Here is a 12,821-nt window from a genome sequence, read left to right on the forward strand (position 1 = left end):
CTGTTCTTAAAGTGAGGGAACTTATAGATACACGCTGCTTCTATATATATAATAATAATAATTATTATTATTTTAAAAAAGTAAACTAAATGATGCAATAGAGCTGAGAGATAAAAGGTATAATAAAAATACAAATGAATAATATTACTATTTATTTATTAATTAGCCTGTTTCTGGGTGTGGGTCAGTCAAACTAATGTTAATTTATATAACCTTCTAGAAGAGATATACAAACTGTATTTTTATATTACAGTTATATAGTATTATTCGTTACCGTTCCTCATATTAATATTTCACGATTTCCAGCATCACTAGATAGTCCATTTTTTTAAGATTTTCAACGGAAGTGTCAGATCCACGTAAAGTAAAAATATAGATTGGTCACACACAACAGTGCACGTGTGAACATGAAACAGGAGAACAAAATTTTGAATGACTTAATTTTTTTTTTCAAATTTAGGGTTTAAGATTTAAATATTTTTTTCTAAATACTGAAACGTCTTTTAAAAATAAAGCTTAAAGTTTATTACGTTATAATATTTTTTTATTATATATATATTTAGTTATTTTATGTGTGTATATCTAACAGTTGGCATGACCGTACAAGACTAGAGAGAGAGACTATGATTGATTTACCTCGGTAAACGGAAAATGGATTGTGAAGAATTTCACTGACAACGAACGAACTTTCCAATTGTCCTATCTTTGTAGGAAGAGATTGATGTTTTTTAATGTTTTTGATGACAGAGGTTGAAAAGGCCAAACAAAGTATGGTAAAAAAAATGACTGCTTGGTGGATACATCACATGCTAGGAATGGCTGGTACAAAACCATCAATCTCAGTCTATAAAATCATGAGTTTGACTAGTAGATGTCTGTTTTTGTGTTCAATAAATTAAAGGATAACATTATTGACCCATGAATAATTGGAATTTCAATTTTCGTAACCAAAATATTTTTTAAATATACACAACTCTTATCAATAACAATACAACGAGGATATGTTCTTTCCGTATGATTTCTTTTAATGAATATGTCTTCGTGATAGAGTTTTAAGATTATTATTTTTTGTTTTGTCTTTTCTTCAATTTCAATTCTTTCATTCCTTTTTCTTTTGAAAGTGTTTACTCATGTTTTCGCTATGAAGACTAGAATATGATTTTTGTGTGTTCATATTGCTTACTTTTTCTTATTGAAAAATGTATCTTCATGATACTTGAGTTATTTTTTTGTTATAGAAATTATATTTACATGAAGTGTGGATTAAAAGAAGTGTAGGCTATTTTAAAAGAATTTATTAACATTTTTTTAAACATTTTTTATGAACAAGTAAAAAATTAATAAATGAATTTTTTTCAAAAATACTATAATTCTATTACAAATCATTTGTCATCCTACACCTACTATATATGGTATTATCTCCATCATATAGTATAACTCTTTTTTATAATGATAATATTGAACGTGTTTATGCGAAATACCTTTTTTTTTATCATGAATATATAATACAACTTTTTGTATAGCCTTTCCTGCTCAATTTCTCCGTAAACTTATTTGTTGATAAGAGTTTTGAACTAATGTAAATTACTCACTATAAAGTAAAACATGTGTATTTTGAGGAGGTTTCTTCGTCTATATATGCTTTTATTAAAAATGTTTTAATCATGAGTTTTGTTAGAATAAATATAAAAAATATGTATTTTGTCCCGACATAAATTAAATCTCATAAAAAGAATAAGTTACTTCAAAATATATTTGTTAACGTCATGTTCAAAAGTTCAATTGAAGCAAAATACTATGTTTTGGTTTTGGTTGCACCTATTTGTGAACGGTAATGAATCACTTATCATCTTTTTTTTTTGACAATTTTTATGTCTTATATATTAGATTTGTCATTCTTTACTATGTCAATCAATTTGGGATACATATAGTCTTGAATCAAATTTTTTATAAAAGAATAAATCATGTCGAAATAGATTGTCATATTATGCGAGAGAAACTTATCAATGATTTGCTTATGTTTTTTCTTATCGCCTCGTCTCTTTAAGCAACAAACATATACACTAAAATGCTTCCTCCCATTATGTTTAAAAGCTTATGTTCCAAGAAAAAAATAATGAATATATATTTTCAGCTTGAAGAAATAGAAAATTGATAAATTTTTCTATTTTCTATTATCCAACATTAAGTCATTCCTTATTTAGTTTAGCATTGATTGGTTCACTAATGTTTTTCATTTCCATTTGTTTATGTTCTTTTTACTCCTTCTTCATTATATATTTAAAAAGAGACATAAACAAGGACTACACGATATTTTTAAATTAGTAGTATTTTAATTTATATATGAAATTTTATTTTTATATAATTAAAAATTAAACAAGGAATATATCTAAATATACAAAATGGATTTTAGATGTATAATTAATATTATAAATGTGACATAATATTATACCCCATATGTTCTTATACAATAATCATTTTAAGTTTTTCATCTGAATAAAATAAAAAAATGTAATTATTATATTCACTATATAATTTTAAATGAGTTATTTATTATATTTTTTCAGTTTTATTTCTTCAAATAATTTCCAGTGAATAATAGAAATACAGATAAGGGTATAATTTTTAAAAGAAGTTAAAATTAAAAAGAAAAAAGAAGTATTGTTCTATATTAGACGGGATAACAGTTAACGAAAGAATAAAATTAATTGAAGAATGAATATTTGAAATATAATTTTTCATAATGAATTTGACTTTTAAATCTGGAGAGTTGGACAACTTGTATATATATTATATAATAAGTGAGTCGCGTTATCGATGACGTAATATAGAAAAGATGCGTCCAATTAGGGTGAATGGTTGATTAAGTGATTCTAGAAACTTGTTTTAAAATGGAATCTGATAAAAATATGTTATGTTGTTGGTCCTTTCTTGTCTTCATAGATTCTAGAAACTCATGCTTAGACTAGACTTGTCTCCTATCAACATTTTCTTACCCAAAATATACTTATTATTATAACCTTGCTTCATCATAAAAAGAGTCAATAATAATCTTAAATTCTAATATTTTTGCCATAACTTATATGCACAGCACTATTCACACGTTCGTTAAATATCATAGCACCAGTCAAATTTCACTACTTTATTGCAAAATGCATTAATTAAAAATGTTTAATATTCTAAAATGTTAAAGAGTCACATTAATTAGATAATAGAAAAATAAAAAATTTCATTACTATATATCGATGCAAATTTAACTTTATAAATCAATTTTATATAATTAAGTTAAAGTTCACTTTCTATTTCTATTGTAAAAGTAAATATACAAATATCTAATATACTCGAACATTATTCATTTTTCTGAAAAATATTTAACAGAAACTAAAACAAATTATCTAAATATTATGGAGAATTAAAAATAAATACATTAGAAGGACTAAAATAAAACAGAAAATCTAAATAGATTCTTTTACCGTGAATAAAAGTTGAATAATATTGGTTTAGATTGAAGTAATTAACAAAAAAAATAATCAGTTACTATATTAACTAAATTAGAAACTATTTTAGAGTAAAATAACTATTTTAGAGTAAAAAAATTATTTATTTTAAAATTAGTTTCTATTATTGATAAATAATTTTTAAATTGGTATTTAGTTAACTATCCATTTTTTTCTATCTTGATAGTTAAATAATTGATAGTTAAAACTTTGGTAGCTAATTAAATATAAATTTGTAAACTATTTATTAATGATAAAAACAAAATTAGAAACGAATAATTTTTTTAGTACCTAAAATATTCTCTAATCAAGTATGAAAACGTATTTACATCTAAATTATTTGCAATAATGTATATAATTAAGAAAAAAGTAATTAAACATTAAAATTTTATATTTGATAAAGGAAGAAGACCGGAACACTCAAATATGAGAAAGACTTAGTATAACGTTTTGGATTTTGTTTTATTTACCCTATAAACAAAAACTACTTTACTTAATAACATTATCATTATCAAATCTAATTTACTTAATAACATTATCATTATCACATCTAATTTACTTAATAATAATTTGCATTTATAGACTTTACTCAGTCTCCGGCGGACAAAGAAAGATAATTTGCATTGATGGAAATAAATACACAAAAAAGATAATAAAAACAGATATAATTTAATAAATAAATAATATAATATTATTATAATTGTAAAAAATGAAACAAAAAAGAGAATAACACTAGTTAATTATGTAATGAGCACAATTAATTAAACATTTAAAAATAAACCTAATTAAAAAATATATAATATACTTAACCTAATAAGTTATATTTTTCCTCTTATAAATATATAAAAAAGTTTGAATCATAAAATCTCCTCATTTGTCACACTTTTTTATCATTTTAATTTTCTAAATGAGTCTCTTTCTTTTGTGTTCCTTTCTTTCATTCCTCCCTCCCTTTCAACTACAACTAACAAATGGAAGTAAAAGGAAAGTGTCATCATCACCTCAGTTCAGAGTATGCCTAACATTTTAATTTTATCAACAAATCACGTTGAATTTCCGTGCAGCTATCATTTTAGGACTCAACTTTGCTTAGCTAATGGTCCTCCTACACTTTACAAATGTTTAATTTAAGCTTCTTTAATGGAATAATTACGAAATACTATCAGAAAGACCAATTCCAAAATAAACAGAAAATTACTTGCTTAGAAAAACATTATTCAACAACATAATAAATGGATTGTGCAGTTATATGAATCGAACCCGATGTTGCGTGCTAATTACTAATGGATCGTTTTGTCGAATTCGTTTTTAAGGTTTCGATTCCATATCAGCATAAATTATGTGAATATTAAATAATCAGCCTATAAATAAAGGACAATGTTTGTTATAGAAGAATGCTAATAAAAAGGTCAAGTACCACAAAAATAGAAAAGGAGACATATACAAAAGAGATGACATATTACACACTAACTAAGAGTACATTTATTATTGACTACACTTAATGTTATAAATTTGAGATTACTAATACTCTTGTTTGGAACACATTGATACATGGACATAATGATAGAGTAAATTGAATAGATATAAAAATAATTCAAAATAAATAAGTTGTTACAAATTTTATTTTATAAAATTGAGTTATATTTAAAATATACTTTTTAATGTAATTGTATAAGAGTTATTTACAACTTATATTAGCGAAACTTTGTTAAACTTATTATGTTATATTATCAAATTTTTAGTATGTAAATAATTCAAATCTTAATCTTTATATAAACTTATTATCATATTATATTATCTATTATTAAACTTTTGAATACTTTTAATAGTATATATGTGATACAAATTTAGACTTTTTTAAGAAAAGTTTGTCTGAAAATATTGTTGTGATAAAGGAGAGAAAACATAAAGGTGAAAAGGCATTTTTGTAGAAGAAAGACGAAGCCAAGCCTGGTAGATTCTACGTTTGAACAGTTATTTTGGTGGGGAACAAAAACTGGCTAACTTTTTAACGGTGCCATGTTGAATTCTAATGAAATGATCAAACGAAGTTTCAACGCGGAAAGTGGTTCCCTTGCCTAGATACGTACCAAACCTTTTATTTTTCACTCAATCAATCAAAAGGAGATTCTATTCTATTCTACCAACCAAACACTTCCAAATTGCCTCTTTCCTTTTCCCATTTTTCTCTGCTTCTTATAATATTCCTTTTCCTTCTACAAAATCATTTATGTAATAAAATACTTCTACACTATTCAAATCCAAATTCAACAAACTTTTTATTTATTATAGAAAAGGTAGAATTTGAGAAGTTTATTGTAAGACTATTTAGAGAGATTGTATTCTTATTTGAAAAATAGCAGTGAAATAAAATTTATATTCTCTGTTCACAAATATCTAGCTCTGTTTTATTCCTTCAACACCAACAAGTGGTATCAAAGCTATTTTCTTGAGGGATCTGTGAGGTTAGTAGAGTGCACCAATGGAAGGAGGATCAAAATTTTCAGTAATGGCACCACTTGTCTTTGATGGAGACAATTATCAAATGTGGGTTGTTCATATGCAGACCTACCTAGAAGCATTGGGATTATGGGAAGCTGTAGAAGAGGACTATGAAATTCAGTCCCTTCCAGAAAATCCTACGGTGGCACAAATAAAATCACAGAAGGAAAAAAAGATGAAGAAATCAAAGGCAAAAGCATGCCTATTTGCAGCTGTATCTCCTATGGTATTCATAAGGATAATGTCCTTGAAGTCAACAAAAAAAATCTGGGATTACCTCAAGGCAGAATATGAAGGTGATGAAAGGATTCGTGGAATGCAAACTCTGAATCTAATCAGAGAGTTTGAATTGCAAAGAATGAAGGAGTCGGAATCCGTAAAAGAGTACTCGGACAGACTTCTAAGCATTGCCAACAAAGTGAGGTTGCTTGGATCTGTGTTAAAAGATTTAAGAATTGTAGAAAAACTGCTTGTAACAGTTCCAGAGAGGTTTGAAGCCACCATAACAACCCTGGAGAACACAAAGGACTTATCAAAGATTTCTCTTGCAGAGCTCTTAAATGCTTTACAAGCACAAGAACAAAGGAGAGTCATGAGACAATATGAAGCAGTAGAAGGAGCCTTACTAGTCAAACATGAAGGTGGTTGGAGAAACAAAGGTAGAAATTATCCTCCTTGTAAGCATTGCAACAAGTTAGGTCATCCACTGTTTAAGTGTTGGAGAAAACTTGATGTTAAGTGCAACAAGTGCAATCAACTTGGGCATGAAGCAATCATTTGTAGAAACCAAAGTGAGCAACAAGATGTAGATGCTCAAATTGCAAATGTGGAGGAGGATGTACTTTTCGTTGCAACTAGTTTTTGCAGCAATATTTCAAGTGCATCTTGGCTAATTGACAATGGTTGCACCAACCACATGACACATGACAAGGAACTCTTCAAGGAATTGAGAACTACTGATATTAAAAGGGTGAGGATTGGAAATGGTGAACACCTTGCAGTAAAAGGAAAAGACACAATAGCTATCATAAGCTATAAAGGTATAAAAATCATTACAAATGTTCTTTTTGTGCCAGAGATTGATCAAAATCTTTTGAGTGTTGGTCAATTGTTGGAAAAAGGCTATAGAGTGATGTTTGAAAATAAACATTGCTTAATCAAAGATGTTGATGGCAGAGATTTGTTTAAAGTTGAAATGAAGGGAAAAAGTTTTGCTCTCAATCCAATGGAGGAGGAGCACATGGCCTTTAAATCCAAAGAAAATGTCACAGAAATTTATGTACCTGACTTGAAGAGTAATATTCTCAGTATGGGACAATTATGGGAGAGTGTTGAAGCAAAATTTGATAACCTGGAAAAAAGGTTTACAAAATTGGAAGAAAAATATGTTGATATGGAGAAAGACAAGGAAAGTAGAGTCAATCAAGTTGAAGAACTCCATTTGTTGCTTTTGGCACAAAAAGAAAAGGTGAATGAATTACAATTCAAATTAGAAGTCCCTTTTGGTTCATGTGTTTTACTTGAAAATAGTGGTTTTGATTTAGGAGAAGACCATAAATGGAATGGTGTTGAGACGTCATCTGAAAGGGAAATACGCTATAATCATTATCTTCAAAACTCATTGAATTCAAAGTCTTTCTTAAATCCTTTTAATTCAAAGGGTGAAAGTGGAGAAGATTTTGTTTGGAAAATTAAAAGTAATTCAATTCAAAATTCTGCACGGATTGGTGCAATGAAGAAAATTGAAGTTGCTTCTAATCAAGGATAGTATGGTGACTACTGGAAAAATATAATATTGGAAGCAGTTGGGGTAAGGAAAAATATAAAATTGGAAGTGTGAGTGATAACAATCTGAATGAAAAATATGAAAGGTTTGAGTTTAAGGGAGAATTTGTTAGCATTAAACTCAAAGTCGTCAGTCGTCATCAATTTTATTTTAGCATTTGAATAACCAATAATTATTATATTTAATTCTAATTTTGAATGTCATTTATACTATGATTTAAATGTAAATTATAGTATAGGTTTTATGATAGAAAAGGTAGAATTTGAGAAGTCTATTGTAAGACTATTTAGAGAGATTGTATTGTTATTTGAAAAGTAGCAGTGAAATAAAATTTATATTCTCTGTTCACAAATATCTAGCTCTGTTTTATTCCCTCAACACCAACACTTACTATGATATCAGAGTCATTTCGAGTAGTCTATCCTCACGATTGTTTGTTAGACTTATTAGATCACCTGTTATCAGTCGTTATCGAACCACTCATAATATATAGTTACACAAACAAGTTGGTAGTGCAAACCTGATGAGAATCAAAAAGATGTTGTTAATAGGAAGAATGAACAAGGGCCAAATCATTTAAAGTTCTTCTTATTAGTCTTTCAAAAGATGAGGCTTAACCCCACCTTATAAGTTCGTTTGATAAGATTAAGTTAAACTTAAAGTTTACTTCTTATCAAAAGATGAAGAGATATTAAATTCTGCATGAATTTTATATTAATTAAATTATGTGATAAAAGGACAAGATAAGTACAAGTTTCCAGTTTACTATGTTTAACGCAAATGTTATTTCGTGTCGTATTAAGATTTTTTACTAAATATCTTGAATGTATATTATTTATTATTTTCAATGTATATCTAATGTAAGATTTGATAGAAGTGTTTTATTTTAGTTTTTTAACCAATGCTTTTGGTTACTGGTTGATATGATCATATTTTCAATCATTAATAATATCAAATAAATAAATTAGACCACGATCAACATTAATTTGCATATTACAATTTATTTCTATCTTTGGATGAGTTGCAAAAGGAGCTCCACATCAAACTTTTTGTAAGATGGTTTTAGCATGAAATTAAAGTTTAAGAGATTTATTTTTAATATAATTTAATGTTTTCGTCATTATATGTATTATTAAATAATTTATATTAATATAGAAATAAATATATTATTTTATACAAAATTTATAATTTTTATTTACTAACTAACTATGATAGGACACAATATCTTATAATTAGATAAAAATAGGTTTTTGTTTTATTTTTTTCTATTTAACGAGTAAATAAGTATATAACAACACATTTGACAACTTTTAGAAAAAAACTTTTAGTCATAAATAGTAATTAAAAATATGGTTTAAACTTTTGTTAGAAATCAATGAATTTAAACATATTTACAACCTTATAAAATAAAAAAAACAAACACTCATACTTAAAATTTTGGTAACTATAAGTTTTTCTTTTGCTTGAAATAAAATTTACATTTATTTTTGTAAATTTTAATGCACATTTAATGTTGGAGTGTTTGAGAATCTACTTGCGGAGTTTACACTTTCTAAAGCATTCAGATAGGAAGCAAATTTCGGCATATAATGTGTTTAGTTTTAATATGCTAAATTAGTTTTTTGATATGATAGGTTTTACAATGATTATTATTTGTATTTTAAAATATGTTTTTGCGTGGCCTCAAACATATTTTGATAATTTTCCTTAAAGGTAAATAAAATGATTTTGGTAAAAGTGATAAAGAGAGAAATGAATGGAGGAGCGTGAGTGTTATGAGTGTCTGACAAAGAACTGTTAAATTCAACCAACTCCCAACAAGATGCATTTTCGCCGAATGAATGGGTTGGTGATTATGAATTGCAGTGCATTTGAATTTGAATTTGCATTTGCATGGGTAGTTGTTACCAGCATTACAGGTTGTAAAATGTACCTTTAAAATATAGATGTATAAGTTTAATATTACTTTATGTGTTTTTCAATTTTTAATATATCAATTTCTACACTTTCTCTTTTTTTACTTCCTCGTAATAATAAATCATTAAATCCAAATATCTTACAAAATCTGTTAGTAGTAAACTTGTTATAGTTACTAACCTCTTTTTATCACTAACTTATATATTTCACTTCTTTTATTATAAAATGTTCCGCACAATATTATTAACGATTTAGTGTTGTTAAAGATATGTGAATTCTTAATCAGTGTATGATTTGTCTTTCCTTCTTGTGTGTTATCTGATATATACTAGAATTTTCACTCTATCGGTTAGTATCACGGACCAATCTCAGTCCCTACTGCCCGAGGTAAAGGACATAAATGTACAACAATTATGATGACGATAAATGAGTCAACTCATACTCCAAAATATACGAAAAATATCTCTAACATAACATATAAAACTGATTAAACTGAAAGATACACCTCATATATTAAGGAACCGTTATTGCATGTCAGTTAATCGTTGATATTCCGCCATAAGGGTCAAGACACATAAACCAAGCACTATAAATACAACATTATGTGAAGAACTGAGGTACGTTTTTACATTCTGCTAGAATACACCTAAATCAGAACGCTGACTTGAGTGTCGGAATGCAATCGCATGTACCCCTCCCCCCGCCTGACCAAACATCAACATTGAAGGAAGGAAACTTGAAAGAATTTGGAGATCATCGACACGTCAACAATTGTACATCCAATCACAAGTACTATCTTGGCCCCTCAGTCTATACAGGTACAATTAACGCCCACTGTGGGGCCGAGATAGTATTCAATCTTCAACAACCGGCTACAATGGTGTCAACGAGGAATAATGCTAATAACGATCGTATGGAAGACGAGCAGATAACTATGACCTAGGCCCTCCAAGCACAAATGGAGGAGCTACGACAAAAAGGCATTGTGGATCAATTGAAGAATGAAGAGGATTGACGTTGACATGAAGAGGAGATTTCCCTTCTAAAAGAACAAAATAAAATCCTACTGTAGCGACTTGAGGGGCCTAACCGGGAAGAGCAATCCCGAGCACCACCAACCCCTCAAACTCACCAATCTAGAGCACCACTACCAACTCCTCAAACCCACCAAACCCCTTACACTCTTCAAACTCACCAGACTCACCAAAACTCTAGAAACAATCCTATCCCGAATGATGAAGAGGACTCGAGAGGACACCCGTTCACATATGAGATAATCGACACACCACTTCTTTCCAAGTGGAAAAGATTAACTATCAAACTCTACGATGGTTCCACCGACCCGAACGAGCACCTAAATGTCATCAAGACACAAATGACCTTATACACAACCAACAAGGCAGTATGATGTAAGGTCTTTCCAACTTCCCTCCAAGAAGGACCACTCGGTTGGTTCACTGGACTCCCTCCCAACGTTGTGAGAAACTTCAAAGTCCTGACAACGAAGTTCATTACACAATAATTTGACTGCATCATACCTTATTTGTGTCTCTCAACGTAAAGCAAGAAAAAGGAGAATCCTTGAGAGCATTTATGGATAGATTCAGCAAAAGTTTGCATGGGTATCAAAAACTTGATGCCCGAGATAGCCATGCATCACCTCGTCTTGGCAATCCGACCAAGCTGATTCACTAAAAGCTTAATCAAGAGACCGACTAAAAACATGGATGAATTGAGAAACTGTACTACCAAATTCATGTAGATAGAAGAACACATTGGCTATCATAGGCGTAAGCAATTTCAAGGTGTCGATAAAGGGAAAGAGAAAGAAAAAGACAGAAGCAATCGACCTACACCAAGTCAGTCCGATCGTTTGAGAGAAAATTGGGGACCTTGATTTCTTAGTTACACACCACTGACTGTTCTAAGGGGAAGAGTTCTGGACGAAGCACTGCAGGCCGAGTTAATCCCGCCATTGAAGCAATCACAAACTCCAAGGAATGTGAATACATCTAAACATTGTTAGTATCATCGTAACTACGACCATACGATCGAAGACTGCCAAACATTGAAAGATAAGATAAAAGAACTTATTTAAGCTGGCCACTTTCGCAAATTTATTAAGACTGACACCAACACCTACCGATCTCCTCAAAGGGATCGGTATCCGTCCAGAGAACAAAAAGAACAATACGATCGTCCGGGACGAGGAGATTCACGTCGACCCGATGATAACCAATGTTCGATGGGACAAAGACGAAGTGAGAGACCAATAAGAAGGACTCGACCACGAAGTGAAAGTCCTGAAAGGAACAATCGGACCAGACGTAGGGTCCAAGAGGTTATTAACACTATTGTTGGACCGGTATCACTTGGCGTACCTGGACGAGAAGTCAACACAATAGTCGAAGGTTTTGCAGGAGGTGGATGTTCTAGTTCAGCTAGAAAGAAGCATCTTCGGGCCATCCAGTCGGCCCATTCCATGTCCACCCGGAACCGACCGAGGATGCCCCCAATTACCTTTACCGACAATGATTTCACTACAATAGACCCAACACAGGATGATCCCATGGTAATTACCGTGGAAATAGACAAGTTTGCAGTCACCAAGGTCCTAGACGATCAAGGTAGCTCAGTGGATATCCTTTACTAGAAGACTTTTAAGAAAATAAGGATTCCTAAAACAGAAATCCAGCCTTATAACGAACAAATTGTTAGATTCTCAGGCAAACGAGTGGATACTAGAGGATTTATCAACTTATATACTACATTCAGAGAAGAGGGGCATTTGAGTAAAACCATAAAGATAAGGTATTTATTGGTTAATGTAAATACCTCCTATAACATACTGCTCGAGCGGTCGTCCATATATAAATTGTCTGAAGGCGATATCCTCCACCCCTCACCTAGCTATGAAGTTTCCATCAATGCCCGGAGATATCGTCACGATCTATGTAGATCAGAAATTTGCTCGCGAATGTTATGTCGCAAGTCTAAAGGTTGAACCTACCATACGACTATATAGAACATCACCACGTGGTCGGTCTCGTAAAAGAGCAAGACGGTCAACTAAAAGGCGCTCTCATGACAGAAGAACAAGAGAACATTTGGTTGCACTT

Source organism: Phaseolus vulgaris, chromosome 2 (genome assembly GCF_051622355.1).
Source record: "Phaseolus vulgaris cultivar YP4 chromosome 2, ASM5162235v1, whole genome shotgun sequence".
Taxonomy (NCBI): domain Eukaryota; kingdom Viridiplantae; phylum Streptophyta; class Magnoliopsida; order Fabales; family Fabaceae; genus Phaseolus; species Phaseolus vulgaris.